Here is a 21589-nt window from a genome sequence, read left to right on the forward strand (position 1 = left end):
CAAGGCGGCAATTGTCCAGATTCGATCTGGCCCTTCTTTGCACAGAACATGTGATAACGGAGCGAATTAACACCGACGATCTTCGTGTTCTTGGCGTACAGCTGACACGTGAAGGCCTGAATGCTATTGAAGACGTCTGTTGGTACATTCCACGAAGATCCCAGATCTGTGAATGCTTGAAGATACAGCTCATTCGCTTGCACAAGCTTCAAAGCCTTTATCTTTCCTTGGCTAGCCAGAGCACTCACAGTGTCACACCCGCTCCATGCATGAAGCCCTGGCAATGCACTGCAAACTCCAGACCCCAATACCGCAGCCAACTTTCCAACGTCGATCATTCTGACTCGAACCTTTGTTCCTCGTCTGATGAAGAGCTGACTATCGATGGTTCTGCTGAGATGAAGACTGATGATCAGAACGTCAGTGTCATCTGCCACTAAGATGATCGTCTTGTAGTGGGTAGCGGCGTGCTTTGCGTGGAGAAACATACGCGTGTCTGCTTCCTCGTGGCTACATTCGAGTGCTTGCACCAACTTCCACCTATCGCGGGTCAGTACCAGACATTTTTCACCACAGGTGACATACAGTGTTCTGTTGCCTAGCTTTTCGCGATTTGTTTCATGTTTCCACGACTCCGCCAGAAACACAACCAGTTTCTCCTTTGTCTGGCTGCAAGCAAGGAGACGCCGCCAGTTCATGATTTTGTGTGCGGGTCTGATCTCGCTGAAACTGATGCCTTCATTTGAACCGCGGTTCACACGCTCAGCTGCTTTGATGGATTCTTCTGTGTATGTGTCAAAGACAACATCGATGCGCTCACTGCCTTGACCAGCGTGAAGCGCTGCAGCAAGGATGCGGTCAGATAGTTCTTCGAACGTGTCGTTCTCGCCATGCATCTTTTGTATGAGAGCCATCGCATCAATTATTGTTGCACTTCGCTTGTCAACGTTCTCGGCTGGTTCCACAAGACCTTCCATGTGTTTCGCAAGTGCAGCTTTGTTCGTTTTTTTCATTGACCCATCAACGTTTGCCAAAGACCATGGTAACGGCCCTAGTGGGTGACAAAGGACAAGTTGCATGTCGAGGTTCCTTGTCTTGGCGATGAGTATCATGGTGGCAAACAGTTGTCTGTCAGCTCTCAGGACGATCTCCTTGTTTGTGCCCTTCACAACTTTCTGCTTGATCTTACCAAAGGTCTTCAAGTTTAGCTTGTTCAATGTGTCATGAAAGCCTGTTCCCTCTTCAAGACGTTTCTGGAAGCTTTGATACGCCGCTTCCCCCTTTTGCAGGGTGTTGAGTAGGTCATTAGAAACGTCCTCCCTCGCAGCCGCTCCGGTAGATATACTGAGAAGACATGACGGATCATCGGCGAATGGATTGGTCCAGTCATTTTCCAGTAGATCACAGATAGCTGTGATGCCAGACTCATCACGTTTGATGCGAGAAGTAGACAAGTCAGGGTGCTTGGCGTGAGATGTGTCGCTGCCATTCACAAGGATAGTTTCTCGTAGTTGCCTCAGTGCAGTAGCCCGATTTTCTGCAGTTAGATAGTATCGTGACACAGCCCCTTGTCGAAGACTAAAACCTCGTGTTCCTCCAGCTGTTTGCGTATCTTTGTTTACTGTTTCTTCTGTTGTCTGATCAACAGCGATTCTGGCAAATGGATTCCCTGGTCTAAGCTGTACGGAGAAGTAGCCTTGATTGAAATGCCTGTACAACTCGGGGCATGTTTCGTGGAGTTGCGTCATCTGTGCATAGTACACTGGTAGATATCTAGCATAGTTCACCTTGTTCATTGCGAAACACCAAGGGATCACTCTTCTGACACAAGCCAAGTGAAGCATCCAGTCGCCTTCTCTATCCGCACGAATCAACCCCAGCAGGGTCTCTACCATATCAATATACATCATCCAGAAGCGAGCCAGGTCTCCATGTTTGGTTCGCAGAAAATGTAGGTATTTCACGAACATGTCAAAGCTCTGTACACATGAATCATCATCGAGAGCAGCAGCGAGAGTCTCGTGGCAAACATCCTCCTTGATGCTGCGAATTTTGAGGTCAGTGCTTCGAATCTGGGGTTCCTTGTCAGGATGATTGCTTTCTATCCACACCTGGAAGCCCTTCCAAATGATGCGCATTAGTGCCTCATACATCAACTTGTGGAGTCACACAGCACGGTTGTATTGCTTGCCTTCCAGAACCCTGTTGATGGAACCTTCAGCGATTACTCCTGACTCAACAGCTACATCCCGAAGGCCTGCATCTCCAAACATTTTCCCAATGCTCGACATGAAGTTACAGATGGTATGGAAGTTCCCCATCATGAGCACGATTCTTCCATATCGATCGACATCTTTCCATGCTATTTTGGTCGCCTTAGCAAATAGTGCCTGGTCTAGCACCACCGGTATACGCTCAAGCTGAAGTGATGACATGATGTTCAGAGCTTCTCTGAGGATTTCTTGCACTGTTGCCATATCTGTGGCAGGCGCGTTTATAGTCGGCAGGTAGCCAACTACATCTTCCGTCACCTGAACACGATCTCTAGTCATGATGTTGAAACCAGTCCACGAACTGATTGTCTGGTCGCATGGTTCCAGCATGCGAGTCATAATCCATACGTGATTTCGGCGCTGCGCAAGGGATGTTGCGCCTGCAAGAGTGTCAGAAAGATCTGCAGGCTTGATTGCAGGTGGGCCCTCTCGTTTCCCACCGCTGTATATTGGAACTAAATCGCTGGATGACGGGATAGATCGCTTCTTATCTGCTTTGGATACTGCCGATGGAGGTTGGGGCGGCAAACACGACTGCGACTTCGGTTGGACGATGATACCGTTGACGCGATGCGATGTTCCGCCACCACTCAGCGATTCCTCTAGCCTGTCGATGTTATCGAATGCTACTACAGTCGGGACCGAAGGGTGCACATGTGACGGAAGTGGTACTGTATCTTTCTCCACACTTGCTAATTTGTCTATGCATAGCGCTGTCTCGATTTCTTCCAGAACTGTGTACGAACATCCGTGCCCGAGTCGATTCAATATTCTGATGACCTCTGTATTACCGGTGAGCGTTTTCATGACCCACGGAAGTAGGACATGCTTCGATGTTCTGATGGTACCCCGGTGTACAGCATTGATGATATCTTGAGCCATCGACCATACCAGTGTGTCGGCACGCGCAGAGCTACCCCCACTCCCGCAAATCAAAGTATGCAGAAATACACGAAGAGAATCTGGTATCTTCACGTAATCTGAAGTGAGTTCTGCTGGCTGAGGCGGCCAACGTTCATTGTAATGAGCATCTTTGATCTGGTGTCGCAGTGAAGTAGCTGCACGCACAATGTTACTTTCACCGTCCGTTCGTTCAAATGCTTTCACTTCTGCTTTCAGGTTTACGCACTCTGCAGCAATCTCTCGCTTTGTCAGATTATCGGGCATCAAGTATACACGGTGTTTCACATTGAAGAAGATGAGCGATTCTCCAAACTCTCTTTGTAATGTGCGCTGCAGATTCTTCTTGATGGAGTCACGAACATCAACTGAAAATGTATCTGAAGACAGGATATCTGTTGCAACATCAACTATTGGAACAATCCTCGGGTTCAAGAACAAGTCAGTGCGAATGAAATTGAATATACATCGTATCATTTCTTTTTTCTCGATATTATCTTCAATGTCAGTTTCTACTTGAGGTTTTTGGGGCCGTGTGTAGTTTCTATAGCAGGAGAAGTGGTAGTGAGCCTCAGCTGCAACCATATATCGTGTAGTCAATGCCAAAACTCTCTCATCATTGCGAGCTGTCGCAGCATCTCTTATTGTCTTATCTGCTCGAAGTTCAACAGCCAAGACAACTGTTTCACGGGTACGACTGCCTTTTATGAATTTTGAAGCACGCTGGCAAAAAATGCATTTATCATCGTAGACCGTTGAAGTTGATCCTGTCTCTTCCCGTGATGATCGCCGTCGCACCGCATCGCCAGTATCAACTGAAGAACTTCTAGCTGCATTGGTCAAAGTAGCTAGGTGGTTTTTGTGAGTGAAGTCTGATCTACAAGCCCTATGGTATAATATTGGAATATTAGGAAGTTCAACTGCGCCTTCTTGGACTAGCTTTAGAATTGGATAAAAGTTTCTAACTGCGGCTGCGTCACACAATGTCTTCCAAGAACTGTTGCCCGCTGCCTTGCTTAGTTCAGAGAGTGGCGACTTCTTGCTGCACAGGATGCACGTTCCGGACTCAGGTTCAATCTTCGCCCGTTTCGCCTCGACACCGGCCATCTCAGCTGAAAGAACAAAAAGACTGAAGTTAGATTACTCCGATATCCGAAAAGCTCGCCAGCTTACATAGACATACTCATCCAAGTCAGTGAACATGTTAGATGGCGCCACAATACAACTCTATAATAGAGTTGTATGTGGCGCCATCTAACATGTTCACTTTTAGTTCTTAAGCCACCCACCCCCCCCCCCCCCCCCCCCTCAGAAATTAATCAGGTCACCGCAACAAATCTCAGACTGAGATATAGAATATAGAATATAGATATAGAATAGACTGACGTCACTTTCGGCACTGGGTTCTGTGGGTTGATTATCGGCGGGAAATTCCAACTGACATAGTTTCGGTTTGTGGAAAGTGCATGCCTTTTCATATATTTTTTGTGTACACTCGTGGTGGATGATATGTTTTAGTTTTTGAGTTATTTTTATAGACAGATAAACGGTGTAGCACAATGCATAATTTGGAAAATCATACCAGTGTTGTTTCACTAAAAAAAGTAAAGTCTAATAATAAAATATTGAAAAATATATGATTTTTTTTCGATAATTGATTTTTATAATAATTAATCTAAAACAAAATGCTTCATATTATTTTTTATTTAGACGGTACACATCGGACGTATATTTAGTCGTCAACCGCACATCGATAGCTAGTATAGAAGTCCAGATACACGTGCAACAATGTACCCCACCAAATGGGCATTTTCGAGCTGGGTGGTTTCAAAGATGGCGTCCATCCGGGCACTAAGCTACCGTTCTCAGATGTCCATCACACCTTTTCTGACACTTGAGACATTGGTCTAATGGAAAATCATAATGAGAATTACTCCCCCCCCCCCCCCCCCCCGGAGCATTCACTTCAAAAAATGGCCGGTTGGCTCAAGGACTAAACCCCTAGGGACATGGACATACCCAGGAAGTTAAGTTGTGGGGGCGGGGCGGGGGGGGGGTGCATGTAAACCCTACTCAGCCCACGGACTATTTGTATAACATGTGTCCTGTGTGGTTGACTTTGTGTTTTTGAAATAAACATTGATATTGTACTTTTGTTTCAAATCCTTAAAATATAGGGACTGGTCGCAACCTCCAAATATTGTACGATCTGTCCAATTTTTGGCATGAGGTCTTACATCTTGATATGGAACACGGATAGCCTTGTGGAGAAATATATTTTCCACTTTCATTTTTTTGGGGCACCCTAATATACAGGGTGAATCAAAAGTAGCGCCCGCACCCGATTTCTGTTTTTTCGGCTGCCAGATTCTTTCTGGGATGTCATGTTGTTAATAATTGTCTTGCAGATTATTAATTTTCTTAATTTATTTATTTTTATTTTTGTTTTGCAGGTTATTGCTGAGAGTTTGGAAAGTTACTGAATTTGCACCAAATTGAACCATGAATTACCTTTCAATGAATCAGCGCATTGCGGCCGTGAAACATTACTACAAATGTAATGAACAACCAACGATAGCGGCACGCCGTTTGGCACAGGAATTCGATATTAACCCACCCCAGGGAAGAAACATACCATTGATTGTCGAGAAATTTGAAGCAACAGGGTCGGTAGCCACTGCAAAGAAGTCCGGTCATCCGAAAACGGCAAAGAATGTAGCTAAGGCTGAAGAAGCCATCAGGAGACTGGAACAAAGTCCGCAAAAGTCAACTCGCCGTTTATCTGCAGAGTTGGAAGTGAGCCAATCAAGTGTTATCTGTATCCTTCACCAGAAAAACTGGAAACCATACATTCCACGCTTACTGCACGCCCTTCATGATGGAGATGACGACCGCCGTCTTCAATTTTGCGAAGAGTTCTTAGCTAAACTTGATGAAGTGGGCACAATGCCAGACAACATCTGGTGGTCAGATGAGGCATGTTTTAAACTTAACGGCACAATTAACAGACACAATTGTGTCTACTGGGCTGCGGAGAACCCAAGAGTGACAGTTGAGAAGGAGGTAAATTTACCTGGCATGACAGTTTGGGCAGCCATATCTCCATTAGGGATAATTGGACCCTTTTTCTTTGAGGGATCTGGTACTGCAGAAATTTACCTGGATATGCTGCAAACCTTCTTTTGGCCCAGGGTACAAGATCAGGACTGTTATTTCCAGCAAGATGGAGCTCCACCTCATTATGGACGTCATGTTCGTCAGTGGCTTGATGAAAACTTTCCCGGAAAGTGGATCGGCCACCGCGGTCCGATCAAGTGGCCGGCACGCTGCCCAGACCTTACACCTCCAGATTTCTTTCTTTGTGGGCTCATGAAAGACCTTGTTTATCATGAAAAGCCTCGTACCATTCAGGAATTGAAGGCTCAAATCACTGCAAAGTTTGAGGAAATTGATATCGAACTCTGCAAGCGTGTGTGCCACTCTGTGCCTGCTCGGCTGCAATTGTGCATCGATCACGAGGGAGGGCACTTTGAAAATTCCAAGTAAAACAGCTTGGTACACTTCCGTAATAATTTTCCCCTGAGTAAATGGTTAGATAAACATGTCATTCATTTATTTCTACCTTCTTGTACACTGTAACACAAATGGGGAACAAACAATCAACTGACATAAATATATATATATATATATATCTATATATATCGTGGGAGGGGAGTAGAGGTTTCCACCACAAAGAAAGAGTAACAAGCGTTTATTAATCCAAGGTACACAGCTGTGGAGAAAAGCCGACATATACTACACAAACGGGCAGCGTGCCACGTCAGCCCTCCTAAGGAATATGCGAACTCAGGTCCGTTTATATAGGAATTACTTAATCATGAAATCTCCGCTGAAAGTGTGCGAGGACAAAGGAAAATGGGCTAAAGTTCCCCCCACCGGCATCCCTTTCTGGGCCGGATTCCTCCCCCCGACGTCCGTTCCTGTTGCCTCAGGGGAGTGAAGCAAGAGCTGTTATCTCGTGGGCCAGATGTCTCCCCAGAACTCAAGGACGACCGGAGGCGGCATTTCACACGAAGGAGTTTACATTCCCAGTCACAACCGGACCATAAATGTGCTGGAGGCCGTTTGAGGAGTACCAGGCTTTGGATTCGGTTCAGCGGAGGGACGAGCATTCTCATTAGACTTAATCCAGCGCAGTGAAAATCAAGCATTTATCATACGAAATTCAATTAATGAATATATTAGTCTACCAGTGAAAGGTTTATGTATATAAAACTCATGTATCCAATGTATAGGGATGGTCAGAGGTTATAGTTCACACATCGGCCCCGCATTCATGGCCGTGGCTCGTAAACCATGTTCAAAGCAAGAGAGGATTTAACAGACTTGCATTCAGCACGTGAAAGGAAGCGTGCATTCTCATTTGAAATATAAATGGTGAAGCAAACGTCCCTTATTAACTACAAAATAACAGTTATACTTCAGCTTATAACAGAGGTTTGTACAACAACAAACTCAGTGACCGACATATATATATATATATTGTTACAGACGCGGCTTTAGATGTTATATTGACCGAGCGGTGGTGTATTTAACCGCGTCCGAACAGTTACTCCCCGATTAGAACCCGATTCCACCCGACGTTGACCGGATCGCCCCACAGATATTCAATCGGGAAACCTCTAAAGCGACCGAAAGAGAATGAAAAAGAAGAAGAAGAAGAATACGGAGGAAGAACAGATTTATTATACACACACAAGCAATGGATGGAAGAAGCAGTAACACAGCGAATCGTTAACTTACACTATTCATTTTTACTTAACCCCAAGACAACGAGCAGAACAGGACGTTCACACTTACACAGGGGATAATGCAGGCAGGTAGGGCTTGAGGTGGATTGCTTGAGAGGGAGGCAAAGTCGGGAGGCAGCAGCTAACAATTCCTCGCGGTTTTGGCGGGAAAACCCTCCGTCGCGTATCCGCTGCGGTAGACGTCACGCGCTGGTTCGGCACACCTGCTCCTCTTCTTGTGGTGGAGCCGTCTCCCTCCTTTCAGCACGTCTCTCCAAAGCTGGTTTCCTTGCCGAGTACCTCTCCTCTTTGGCTTGGAGCGTTTCGCATCTCACCGCTCCTCTTGGTGCCGCCTCTTTGCTCATCTCCCAGGTCATCTCTTAAAGCAGTCCCTTACAGTCGCTTTTATCACCTCGGGCGAAATCAAGCCGCCGGCTCCGAGGGCACGCCTACCGGGTCGCTCACCGCGGTGCTGATTGGCTGTTAGGGCTGGTTCACTCCTTCCCTCTTATGACGAGGTGAAGACACGCCTTTCTTCTCCGACTCAAAGCACATGGGCAATGGCGGCCTGCGGGATTGAAAACAACTCCCCTTTTGAAAGGAACTTTGGGAGAGCGGAGATGTTTGGGGAAATTGGAAGGGCCTACGCTTATTTTGTTTGATACAATGCAAAGTCAATCTAGTGGGAAACACATATTTAGCCTACATGGAATAAGGAAATACACTATTTAAAAGATATATCGTGAGCTGCGTGTAAGTTTCATGGAATTAACTAGGAGGACGGCTGCGACCATTATTTACATTAACAGGGTGTTACCATCCTTTTGTAACGTTCACATTGTAACGTTTTCACATTCGTTACACTTCCTCCAAAATTGTTACACTTCTCAAAAACCGTTACACTTCTCAAATTCGTTACACACTTCTCAAAATCGTTACACTGCACCCTCCTTTCTTCAGGTCCGGGCTCGGGCCTACTAAACTTTAACTTAGTGTGACACGTAGGTGTAATTCCCTCTACAATTAACCTGACCCTGAGTGTGACAATTTTAAAACACAAATAAGTATGTCCCCCTATTGCATTGCACCCTGTCTAACAGACTCAAGCCCACAGCTAACCGAATTACGGAATTATTCTCAAACTATACATTTACGGTGGGGAGCATTATTTACAATGACGTGATTTCTTATTTACAACGCAACCCAGGCCCTGTTTTTTTTTTTTTTGTTTTTTTTTAGGGAACAAGAGAAAGAAATTCCTGTTGGGAGGGAGGAGACAGCACGCATTGCATCGATGCACCAGTACCAATACCACCAAAGCACCCAAAAGCACCAAAAGCACCAAAAGCACCACAAAGCACCAAAAGCACCACCCGGTGCGCAGTCACCATGGTTCATAATAAACACAACAAAACAACTGGTGGTGGTCTTCTCTTTCTCTGCTGGGCCGATGTTCTTCCCGACGTCTTCTGGCTTCATGCGGCCTAGTTGGAAATAATAAAAAGCACAACTTGTGTCCATTTTTATTTAGGGCCTCAGGGGCCAACTAAGGGTGGTCCACCTGTTTGGCATAGGTGCCACCTTACCGAGGTCCGCAAGCAAGATTCCCTGGCCACTATGGCCGGTCTCCAACAGAGGTGCCCTGCCCCAGAACCTGGGGTCCATCAAGTGGTACTTGGCCGCAGAACAGCGGTCCATAAAGTGGTACATCAACGCAATGCATGCTGGTTCTGGGAATCTCGGGCGCACAATGGCCACCTCACGCACGCTCCCCTCAGCACCCAATGGCGCACAGGTCATGTGGGAGACAAAAGAAAGACAATTGAGCGAGGGGTAAGGTCACAAGGGTACACGTCAATAAGGCAATGCAAGGCGAAATGCGTACGGAGGGCGAAGTGAGAAAGCTCGTCCCTACCGTACGTCACCCCCCTGTCACCTACCCTACCCTTGCCCTTGCCCTTACCCCATATGTACAAAATCTACACATTACCAATTCGTCACTACTGTCACGTCTTCCCCATATTTCCCCTATACCAAATTCGTCTCCACAATCCCTCTACTTCAAAATTTGCCATCACCAATTCATCATCAATCCTCATAAGGAGGGAGAGATGGAATTACGCACAATGTCACACCCACGTCATGATGCGTCTCACAATCCAAACATTTGCATCATAAAAAATAATCAAAACATGGCATGGTGTGGAGTACCTGTCACCTCAGGTGAGTGGATGCAGATGGTGCGAGGAGATCCTTCATCCTAACTATTTTCTAAATGACTTTAACACACTTTACACTACCCGGGGTCTTTCCCTGCCAATCCATTGGCCAACTTACACTATGGGTTCTAATAACCAATTCCCATTGACCAAACTGTGGTGCTTCTCAATTTGGGGTCTCACTCCCCCGATTCATCTCCCGGTGCCCTCGCACAATTTCTGGGCTGCGACGTCTAGCTCTCCCAACAGGTCTACCCACCTGCACACCTCCACCACTGTAGTTGCCACCCGAGCTTACCTAGCTCCTCACCCTAACCTATCTAACTGGGGCAGGCCCCTCCTGGCTCTGTCACCCCACTCGGTGCCCTCTGGCACTGGGCTACCCGGGTCCGTCCTCCGGATCCTCGGGCCCCATCCACAACAACTACTACCGGCTCCCAGAGCCCACCTGCGGCCTCACCTGGCCGACATCCTTACAGTGGTGGAGCGCCCAAACAACTACACACACTAACAGGCTACACGCCCAGCCATTTCCACAACACTAATGCACCCATCCAAAGACCATTCTTTCACCCACACCACAGATGCCAATATCCAACCACAATTTACCTATACCCTCTACCTAACACTTACACTACCCGCCCCGGGTATCCGTGATGGGGGTCCACTCTTCCCCCATTCACACCTTCGCACCATCCACTCCACTCCACAATTTCCACCATACTCACTCCACGACCATCCATTCCAATACTCCATATATTCCACACTACCATTTATTCCACACAGCCACATACACCTGTTGTTGCACACCTGTGCCCTCACACCTGGTGCCACCTGCACCCTCCTTTCTTCCTGGACCATTTGGTCAACACAACACGCAATCACCACTACTCCCTCATACACTGCTCCACACACCTGTTCAGTTGCACACCTGTGCAATCACACCTGTTCCATTCTCACCTGTTCAATCCTCACACACACGGCATCATCTCAGCTAACTACTCCCCTCTGAAACTTGCGCTTCCCAGTCGTCCCTTTAAACTATTGCGCTCCCACGTCATTATAATCCACACTAATCTACCTGCGTCCCCACTACAGGTATCAGTCACTAACTAAACTTAACGTTACCTAATGTCATCTTCGCTAGATCCCTACAATTATCCAAGCCCTCCCTGGCTCGGTTGTCATAGCCACCCCATAAACTATTGCGCATTTGCCCCCACCTGTGAGGGATGGTGGATTTGCCATCCCACCACATCGGGGGTCTCTCACTATCAATTTGGCACACCTAAACCCAACCAATCAAAAATTCTGCCAATCATCGTACCAAATCATCAAATTTCGCCTTTTTCTAATTTCGGGGCCAAAACACTATCATCACCCGTCTACTTATTACATCCTCTCGGTGCGCCAATTCCCTTCTAAAGCTCGGCTTCGTACAGCCGAGCAATGAACGCGGCTTCTTTTGTGCCGGCGGCTGGATGCCTCCCGCATTCGGGGCAGGGGCGGGGGCTTACCCAGGCCGAGATCCCATGCACCACCTCGGCGTGGAGCCATCCAATGTCCCGATCTCGACCTGCCGGCACGTCTCAACAAAACGTGGTCGCCATAACGACCCTTCCTATCCAGCTGCCCGCTCCGCCTAGTGGAGCCCGGACGCGGCCGTTCCAAGCGAGGCACAGCGTGGATCGCGTACGGCGGTTCTTTCGAAACCGCCGTGGTTCGGATCCCCGCTGGTCCTCGCGGCACGCGAAGCTGCCCGACGCGCACCGAGGGCCCGATTCGGCTATAAGTCGTTCTAACCTCTAACCCGGTTACCGTCGACGCTTCACCTGGATTCTTACAAGCATACGCTACCCCTTTCTTGCTCATACATGCAGCTGTTCCCATTCTCCTCGTACCTTTCCTTACACACCTCGGTACACTCATTCCGCTCGCCGACTTGGTCACACACCTGACCACCGAACACTTTGGCACACATTCGTTGGTCGCACACCTCACCAACACACCTCTTCGCGCCCCCTCCTCGGTCACTTCCTCTGTGACAATCACAGGTGTGCTCTCATTCGCACACCCAACCACGTGCCTCACTACCAACTCAAATGTGCCTTCCCACACACGCTCTACCATTCCAGGTGTGCATCCTTCCATTCCAGGTGTACATCCTCGCTCACCTGTCATAACCAACTCACGCTCCGTTTCACTCTCACTACTCTCACCTCCATTCTTGACCGCGCATTCACCCTTACTCTCGACAGCACACTCTTTCCTCATGCACCCGTCCGTTACACACCTTTCTCGCGCATCCTCTCGCGCACACTTTTTCGTTACTTCCTCCGTAACACTCACCACACCGCGCTTCCCTGTGCTCCCTCGCACACGCGCTACGACCGGCTCACTCCTGACGGCACACTTAATCCTCGGCGTGCACTTTTTCCTCACACACCCCATGGTCGGACATTCTCGCACACCTCTTTCTTCGCACACCAGACCTGTCGCACACTTCACCAACGGCCTTTCACGAACACCCGGATCCAAACCAATCCCCAAGCCGACTGAAGCTTTCCTCACATCATATACATTGCCACTCACCTCCGTACCTCGTCTCCGCTCCTCCTTTGCCACCTGCAAACTCTTTATTTGGTTAGTGAGCATCACATTATGAGTTGAGCACCGACCTTGCACATATTCCATCACCTCCTCCTGGATTTCTCTCTTAATTTCTGTCCGTCTCTTCTTAATTTCACTCACCTCTTCTTCCACTTCCTCTAATTTTTGTTAAACCTCTTTTATTTCTCGGTGCGTCTCCTCAAGTTCGTCCTCTAAGGCTACCGTGACCGTCTCTATGTGCATCCTCACCTGCCGGTCCTTTGTCTCCATTATCTCTGTCACCTCGTCCACCCTCATTGTCAGTTCCTCCCATACCATCTGACATTGCCTCTGTGTCGCTATTAATTCGTTTTTCATTTCTTTTTGTGTCGCCTTTAACCCTCCGAGTACTGCAGTGTTCCTTTGAACCTGCTCCACTAACTTAGTTTGTCCCTCTGTCAGCTGTTCCACCTCCTCCGTCAGATCTTCTATTCCCCCTTGTAACTTTGCCGTATTATTTCTCACCTCTTTCTCCATACGCTTCTCACCTCGCTTTACCTCCTCGCGTAGCCCCGAAACCTCCTCACTTACCCCTCGTCGTATTTCCTCCATCTCTTTTGTAGATGCCACCCTCATCTGTCCCAATTCATCCCTCTGAGCATCCAGTTTGGTTTCTACCCCGATTTTCACCTCCTCTATCTGCTCTCCCATTTGTTTGATTTCCCTGGCAGATTGTTCCCCTATTTCCCGCAATTTGTCCTCCGTCCTATTTTCTAACCCCATTAACCCATTTTTCACCCCCTCTAACTGATTCTCCTGGGCAGCCATTCTGTTTTCCACCCCCGTTAACCCATTTTTCACCCCCTCTAACTGATTCTCCTGGGCAGCCATTCTGTTTTCCACCCCCGTTAACCCATTCTTTACCTCTTTTATCCCGTTGTCTAACGCCTCACCGGTACCCCTCGCTTCGTCCCTCATTACCCCCATTTGGTTTCCCATTACACCCATTTTTGCTTCTAGCCTCTCCATAAGGGCCCCCATTTGCAACATAAAAAGGTTCGAAGCCACCTGCGGTGCTGCTACGGTCGCGGGCGCGGTCGCCGTGGCCATGTGCGAGGCGCCATTTCGCGCGTCTGATACCCCCTCAACCACATTGCCAATGTTCTCCTCCTCCCTTTCCTCCACATACATTTCCCCGAGGTCCTGGGTCGATTCCACCCTGTCTATCTCTCCCACCGACATCCGATCGCCTTGATTGTCCATGGCGCGATCTCAAAATTCGGGTTTTATAAAACAAAATAAATTTCGGCAGCTTGTAATTTTGAGCGCGTTAAGCGCACTTCGGGTCCGATTTCGGGTCCGATCTCCCTCCTCGACACCAATTGTTACTCTAATAGTACAATTGGTGTTCCAAAATTTGGGCCTAACAAATTTAGTCCCAGGTCCGAATCCAACTCCTCGACACCAATCATTACAGACGCGGTTTTGGATGTTATATTGACCGAGCGGTGGTGTATTTAACCGCGTCCGAACAGTTACTCCCCGATTAGAACCCGATTCCACCCGACGTTGACCGGATCGCCCCACAGATATTCAATCGGGAAACCTCTAAAGCGACCGAAAGAGAATGAAAAAGAAGAAGAAGAAGAATACGGAGGAAGAACAGATTTATTATACACACACAAGCAATGGATGGAAGAAGCAGTAACACAGCGAATCGTTAACTTACACTATTCATTTTTACTTAACCCCAAGACAACGAGCAGGACAGGACGTTCACACTTACACAGGGGATAATGCAGGCAGGTAGGGCTTGAGGTGGATTGCTTGAGAGGGAGGCAAATTCGGGAGGCAGCAGCTCGCAATTCCTCGCGGTTTTGGCGGGAAAACCCTCCGTCGCGTATCCGCTGCGGTAAACGTCATGCACTGGTTCGGCACACCTGCTCCTCTTCTTGTGGTGGAGCCGTCTCCCTCCTTTCAGCGCGTCTCTCCAAAGCTGGTTTCCTTGCCGAGTACCTCTCCTCTTTGGCTTGGAGCGTTTCGCATCTCACCGCTCCTCTTGGTGCCGCCTCTTTGCTCATCTCCCAGGTCATCTCTTAAAGCAGTCCCTTACAGTCGCTTTTATCACCTCGGGCGAAATCAAGCCGCCGGCTCCGAGGACACGCCTACCGGGTCGCTCACCGCGGTGCTGATTGGCTGTTAGGGCTGGTTCACTCCTTCCCTCTTATGACGAGGTGGAGACACGCCTTTCTTCTCCGACTCAAAGCACATGGGCAATGGCGGCCTGCGGGATTGAAAACAACTCCCCTTTTGAAAGGAACTTTGGGAGAGCGGAGATGTTTGGGGAAATTGGAAGGGCCTACGCTTATTTTGTTTGATACAATGCAAAGTCAATCTAGTGGGAAACACATATTTAGCCTACATGGAATAAGGAAATACACTATTTAAAAGATATATCGTGACCTGCGTGTAAGTTTCATGGAATTAACTAGGAGGACGGCTGCGACCATTATTTACATTAACAGGGTGTTACCATCCTTTTGTAACGTTCACATTGTAACGTTTTCACATTCGTTACACTTCCTCCAAAATTGTTACACTTCTCAAAAACCGTTACACTTCTCAAATTCGTTACACACTTCTCAAAATCGTTAGAATATATATATATATATATATATATATATATATATATATATATATATATGTATATATATATATATATATATATATATATGTATATATATATATACTAGCAAAGGTACCCGGCGTTGTCCGGGTTCCAAATATGTAGAAAGTAAATGACTTGACTTATAGCAAGTTGTTATGTAGTTCATGTTGTATGTAATTATATGTACATAGCATAGGAACTTGCTATAAGTTAAGTCATTTCAGTTTAAAAAGAGTGAGTGAGTTGGTGATTTAGGTCCAAGTATCAATCCATTTAGGGACTATATCTCAGAACGAGCCACATTTGGTGGCTTCACAAATTTTTGCCACTGCTGGGATTGGAGCGCGGATCGTCTGCGTGGCAAGCAAGCACATGATCCACTGGGCCACCAGCGCTGCCTAGGTAAAATATTAACAGACGTGTTTTTGTCAGCAAGAGCTCTGGGGTAGACAACATTTCTTGTTCTGCCGTTTGGTGCTCTGATGAAAAGATGTGTGCTTGCCCCAACACGTGAGCATGCAACGTAGAGTTGATCATGAGAGAAACATGGACTTGTCAGTTCAACTCCAGCAACCTTGAGAGACTGTCCCTGAGACTTGGTGATGGTCATAGCAGTTGATTGTCTCACTGGAAGCTGAAGGCGCTTGAACTGAAATGGCATATCTTTTGGGATGATGGGAATCCGTGGAATAAAAACATCCTCTCCCTTGGCACAACCAGTCATAATGGTGGCTTCGATCACATGGGGCATAAGAGTTTTGACAGCGAGTCTTGTACCGTTACAGAGTTTTGGTGCCTCCAAATTTCGTAGCAACATTATGGGGGCTCCCACTTTCAGTTGCAGATTGTGAGGTGGAACGCCAGTGAGCTGAAGAGAGTTTAGAAACTCTGTTGGATAGTTGACAGCATCGTCAATATGAACTACAGTGTCAACTGACTTGTACCATGTGGATTGGTCTGGTAGCTGTTGAATGGTGGTGGCATTAATATCCTGCACAATGTCATTTTTGGGTGCAAGGATGGCACGTTCACAAAGCCACTCATGGTTTTTATAATTCTGTGAGAGGCTAGGATAAACCTTTAATAGCATTTCTTCAGATGTGTTGATGATTGTTCCACAATTTGGGGGTATTGTGACATCTCCAGTCTCAGTGTCTACTGGTAGCCGACCATTGCCCAGTTGAAGCAAAACCTTTGGAAACTGGCCTGCTGAGACATCTCTATTAAGTGCAACTCATGTTGGTAGAAAGATGGAGTTTTTCCACTCGTCTCCAAATATAGGATTTTTTGAGGCATGCTCTCAACTCATCAGCAGGTGTACCCTTTGGAATGGCTGGTAGAGTTTGCCTGAAATCTACAGAGAGCAAGAGTGTGACTCCACCCATTATTTTAGTGTTACCTCTGAGATCCTGTAAGGTGCGATCGACAGCCTCAAATGCAAGTCTGTGAGACATTGTGCACTCATCCCATACTATCTGCTTGGCCTGCTTTAGAACCTGTGCCTGTCCAGATCCTTTGCCAATATTGCACACAGGACTCTCATTGTGGGCCAGGTTGAGTGGCAGCTTAAAGGCAGAATGAGCCGTCCTGCCACCTGTGAGCAAAGTTGCAGCAATTCCAGATGAGGCCACTGCCATAGCAATCTGCTGTAGTGAACGAACTTGTGCCAAAATTAAGTTGATCAAAAACGTTTTGCCTGTTCCACCAGGGGCATCAAGGAAAACAATTCCACCCGAGTCAGATGTCAACAATTGTTTGATCCTTGTATAAACTTCTTTTTGATCTGGAACCAAGAGTGGTTCATTTTGGTGGACATACTGTTGCAGCTGTTGAATGTCATAGGTGGTTGCCTGAAGCATCTCTCGACTGTATGTTGCAGGTTCAGTTCGTACAGGAGCAGGCAGTCCACACTGTTGAAGATCCTTGCCAGCCATGGACTGTACAGTATTTTCAATGAGTACCAATGCTTGGTTGTGCATGGCAGAGGTAAACTGCAGGTTTGGTTTTTTTTACTCTGGTTGTGCTTGATACAGTATGTCTTCTGTCATGCTGTCCTGGTGATTATGCCAAAGTTGCTCAGGATTGGATGGTAAACAGGCACAGATAATGATAACAAAGAGGCTCCTCATCTTGCTTGGAGAATGCGAGACTGCAGCCTCTCCCAAGGTACTGTTCCAGTGTGCATCATCTTCCAAGAGACCTCTTCTCAGGCAAGCTTCACGGTATGTTGCACAGACATATCCAGCAACTGTCTTGAGATCCTGGAATGAGGTTCGACCATGAATGTTGTGCAGGAGGAGTCTGAGATAAAAGCACTCAGAGTTGCAGCGATGAACAGTGTAGACACGACCTAAGACTTGCCTGGATCTGATGTTAGGGTGTTCAGGGATTGTTGCACCTTGCTTTTTTGGCTGAAATGCCTTTTTCTCTTCTTGCCAGGTATAATATCTGGGCACTTCACAGTAGAGAAGACTTCTAGCAAAGGAATCCTGTTTGCACAAATCAAAGAATGCAGTTAGTTTGGTCCAAGGTGGCTGCTGGGCTCGCTGCAGCGCGGTTTCTTCTGTGAAGTAAACTCTTTCCCCATTTTCCAAATGGATCTCAAGATGCATAACACTGGGGTTATGTCTGGCTAAATCGGCCGCTTTTCTAGAAGTTGTCTGGGCCGGAGTTTCTGTAGCCCTGAGTGCTGTCTGCCTGGTCTGCTGTGCAGCAATTCGCACTTGTGTTTGAGCAAGAGTTTGAGCTGATCTCAGTTGTGCCTGTCTGGTCTGCTGTGCAGCAATTCGCACTTGTGTTTGAGCAGGAGTTTGAGCTGATCTCAGTTGTGCCTGTCTGGCTCGCTGGGCTGCAAGTCGAGCTTCTCTCTCTGTTGAGGACTCTCTTTGTCTCTTTTGTTGTACTTGTATTGCATGTGCATCTGCATTTGCAGAACGTTGCCTCTTAGGTCCCATTTAAGAAGTTACTGAGAAGTGATTGTCTGTAAGAAAGGAGAAAAACACAAATGTATTGAAACGTTAGTGTTGAGTAGTATATGACACCACTAGGTGAAGAACAATATCCGTATGGACTGAAAAACATACGTTAGTGTTTTGTAGTATATGACACCACTGAGTGAAAAACAATATGCGTATTGACTGAAAAACATACACCAAAATCAATATAACTATATCTTACCTTTTGTACTGACAATACCAGTATTTGTAAACATTATTGCAAATAGCTGTGAACAATCACCTACTGAAACATCCCATGAGAGTATCCTAGGATGAAATAGCTTTGATTTGGAGGCAGTGCAGAAATGTCAAATTTGGTCCTCGGGGGGTGTGGGTGTGGGTCGGGGTTTTTTTGTTCATAAGCGATTCTGTGGTGCATGGGGACCCTCGTGCCAAATTTGGTGAGGATCCGTTGAGAAATGGCATATTTGGTCCCCGGGGGGGGGGAGGGGTGGGGGCGGTGGAATTTTCTGGTTCAACAGTGATTCTGTGGTGCATAGGAACCCCCGTGCCAAATTTGGTGAAGATCCGTTGAGAAATGGCAAATGTGGTCCCCGGGGGGGGGGGGGGTGGGGGCGGTGGAATTTTTTGGTTCATCAGTGATTCTGTGGTGCATAGGGACCTCCGTGCCAAATTTGGTGAAGATCCTTTGAGAAATGGCGACGCTGTTTCAGAACAAACAAACAAACAAACAAACAGACAAACTTTCACGATAATAAAAAAAAAAAAAATATATATATATATATCTATCTATAATTCCAGTAATCTCTGTCTGTACGTTTGTTTGTCTGTGACCGCTGTTTCTCGACAACCACGGGTCCGATATACTTTTAACTTGCCAGGTATATTGCTGGGGACCCGAGGATGTGCCTTTTCAAGGTTTCATATTAATCGGACAATAACTTACCGAGCTATGTCCAAAAAACGATTCAACCAATCAGAGAGCAGCGAACGATCGCGTGTGCCGAACGTGGCGGGCACACTCTGCCTCGGATGGCACATTTGAGAGCGTATTCATTTATTTCACGTTTGCAAACTATGTTGGCGTTAAACTATGTTTTACAACTAATAAAAACGAATTTGCGATTCATTCGCTTTCCTGCGCGTTTGTGCACGCGATGGCGATTTCTTTACCAAACTCCGGAAGCCGTTCGCTTTGGACCAAACCATTGCATGTAAATAGAGGGGGGGGATTGTCACCGAACTCGCAAGCCGTTCGCTTTGGACCAAACCATTTCATGTAAATAGAGGGGGGGGATATAATTTTAGATATAGATATAGTACGGGCAATGCCCTAGTATATATAAATATATATATATTGTTACGGCCGCGGTTTAGATGTTATTTTGACTGAGTGGTTGGTATGACCGCGACCGAACAGTTATTCCACGACTCGACCCCGATTCCACCCAGACGTTGACCAAATCGCGCTATGCTAAATCAATGATGGAAAGGACACAACCACTGGGATAGATGAAACGACGCAAGGGGTACAGTTCTCAAGACCTCCGGAGGAGGGTATAATTACAGTGGTGGAGAAAAGGGGGTAGATTACACGGCAGAGTGAGGTAAAAGACACAGAAGAGATGGGCACTTAAATACCGTCTTATCTTAACCCAGACAGACCACAGACAAACGGAACAAGGCTGACTTACACAGGGATTGATGGCAGGGAGGGACAGGTAGTTCGATGGCACAAGGTGCACCTTGGCTCGGGGACAGGATAAAGCACGGTCCAGTCCAGAGATGCGGGGAGGCCTCACAGCGCTCGGAGGGTACGTCTTGCTTGCTCCAAGCTCAGCGCGCATCTGACGTCACCTCCCTCTTCCTGCGCATGCTCAGCGGGGAGTGACACGCCCTCGGCTGGTTGGCTCCGCCCCCCTGGGGCCGGTCCGCCGCTTCCATTGGGTGCGGGGGTTACCGGGCTCCGCCCTTGACGAGGAGCTGACAGGGAGCCCCTATTTGGTAACCCCGTCGAGCACATGTTCGATGGCGGCTCGTTGGGAAGGCCTCATGCCCTCCCAACAACCCCTACCAACCAAGCCGGAGTGAGGACGCGCACTCCCTGTGCACGCCGCCGCCGTTGCTGTTGTTGTTGTTGTTGTTGTTGCTGAACCGTGAGGAAGAGCTGCGGGGAGGTATTGGGAGGTCCTAAACTTCCTAACGGTGCCATACAATCACATTCTGGTGCAACGAAGGGTCAGAATTAATGGAAACGAGTCCTTAACTGACATAGACTAAGAATAACTAGCAAGATGTCCTATAGTTGTCTTACATGAGATGCGGTGAACCTGGGCACGACATTTAATGGGGGAAATAGGGGGAGGTCGGGTCTACAGAGTGCTGTTTACAGAAAATGGGACTAGGGAATGGGGGTTTGGGGATAGTTGGGAAGTATTGAGGAAATAGGGGAATATTTACAAGCGAATATGGATGGATGCAAATCCCATATCCGCAACATTGCACCCTTCTCTACCTCGGGGCGTCCCGACCCGATAAATTTTTACCTACTTTAGTGTGGCACTCAGATGTAGTTCCCTCTACTATTAACTCAACCCTGAGTGCGACAGTTTTACAGATGTTCACAAATGAGTAAATATGTCCCCCTGCGACGTTGCACCCTTCTCCTAACAGAAGCACACCCACAGGATAACCGAATCGCGGAAAGCATCCTCAAACTAAACATACAGCCGGTAGGGAGCATTATTTATACAACACTGATATTTACATGACGATCCAGGACCTGTTCTTTGAGGAACACATGCAGATGTTATGCATAGGGAGAGCACGCATGCCAGCATCGATACACCAACCCACGAGTGCCCTGTGGCCCTACGGCCTTTAATAATGTGCAGAGCACCCCGTCCAAGCACCAAAAGCACCACCCCATTCGCACAGTCAGCACCATCCGGTGCACCAATAAAGTGTTCAATAACCATGCACAATCAAGTGTCCATGGTCACCGGTGGTGTCGCAGCCAGCCGATGTTCTGCCGCTGGTCTTGCCTTCTTGGAGTGCACTTGGCCTTCTGGCTTCTTTAGAAATAAAGAAAGGCTCCAACCGCGTCCATTTCTTAATTGTGGCCGTCAGGGGGCCAACTAAAAGTGGTTCACCTGTATGGCATAGGTGCCACGTTGACCCAGAGGTCCATCCA

This window comes from Myxine glutinosa, chromosome 3 (assembly GCF_964187855.1).
Source record: "Myxine glutinosa chromosome 3, kmMyxGlut1.1, whole genome shotgun sequence".
NCBI classification, from domain to species: Eukaryota; Metazoa; Chordata; class Myxini; order Myxiniformes; family Myxinidae; genus Myxine; species Myxine glutinosa.